Source organism: Olea europaea, unplaced genomic scaffold (genome assembly GCF_002742605.1).
Source record: "Olea europaea var. sylvestris unplaced genomic scaffold, O_europaea_v1 scaffold39354, whole genome shotgun sequence".
NCBI classification, from domain to species: domain Eukaryota; kingdom Viridiplantae; phylum Streptophyta; class Magnoliopsida; order Lamiales; family Oleaceae; genus Olea; species Olea europaea.
Genome location: NW_019258888.1, coordinates 1 through 1,074, shown reverse-complemented (window position 1 = coordinate 1,074; position 1,074 = coordinate 1). Strand labels below are relative to the sequence as shown.

Here is a 1,074-nt window from a genome sequence, read left to right as displayed (position 1 = left end):
GAGTAAATGGGAGGACAAATTAAGAGAACAAGAGAAAATGAGCAATCATACAACTGGAGATGGAAAACTATCAAAAAATAATTCTACATTATCATCACCTTCACACCTGGGAGAGGTGAACCACTCGCAACTTGAGTGTCTTTAACATCCTGTTTCAGCAAAAGCCTGATGAGTAAGGTGGTAGAATTCACAAAGGAGAAGAATAAGAAGAAGATCAAGATATATCCCAGTTTACACATGCTGAAGAGGTTTCAATGTCTAACTACAAGAAGAAAACTGTAATCGAATGTTGATTGACTAATGACCCGTGGTTAAAATCTTCAGCATATTGCAGCTTTGATTCCTCCTCTCCCTTTGTTTTAACAGTTGTTACTGAATCTTTGATTATTCAATTACCTAGCAAGTAAATATAAAAATAACCCTTCCTCCCCTGATTGGAAATCCCTGCAACTCCCAAAAGAAGGATATAAAAGAAAAAAATAAATCCAAACGCAGCATAAAAATTTGTACTAAAACTTGAAAGAGGGTGTCCCTAAAAACCATCATCTGAATAAGCAGTGGTACACTTCCGTAGTTTTAACAACAAAGAACACTGAATAGAGACGTATCCAGACAGTTGGATTATTTTATCCTAGACGAAAGTAAAACTAAAATACCTCAACTTTGGGTTGGTCAACATTAGTTACAGCATCATTGTCATTTACAGGGCTTTCAGACTGAAGTCTACCCGAGTCTGGTGATTCATCATTGGCCTAGCAAAAATTGCTACACATTAGAAACAAGAAAGAATAAGATAATATCAAATTCACAGTGTACTCCATAATCGAACATATCCGGAAGCCGAACATCAAAATGAAAACTAAACATCAATATCAATTGATCACCAACCACGGGCTGAGAAGAACCCTGCTCGGAGTTATCTGCTGAAACCAAATCACTCGCCGGCAATTCATCATTTTCATCGGGTAATTTTCGTTCCTTTTCAAATAAAACAAAATCCAACCAAATGAAGACCTCTAGTCAGTAACTATAAGCATGTAATAGAACAAAATGACTTCACGATAACAACAGATA

General features: G+C 36.3%; 1 long non-coding RNA gene across 1 annotated transcript; it reads right to left on the bottom strand.

The window, feature by feature from the left end:
* Window positions 1–71: 71 nt before the first annotated feature.
* On the bottom strand, window positions 72–1,027 carry LOC111387196. The gene is made up of 3 exons (XR_002701366.1): window positions 889–1,027; window positions 657–752; window positions 72–149 (listed from the first exon to the last, which is right to left on the bottom strand). It is a non-coding gene; the product is annotated as an uncharacterized LOC111387196 (long non-coding RNA).
* Between the last annotated feature and the right edge of the window lie 47 nt (window positions 1,028–1,074).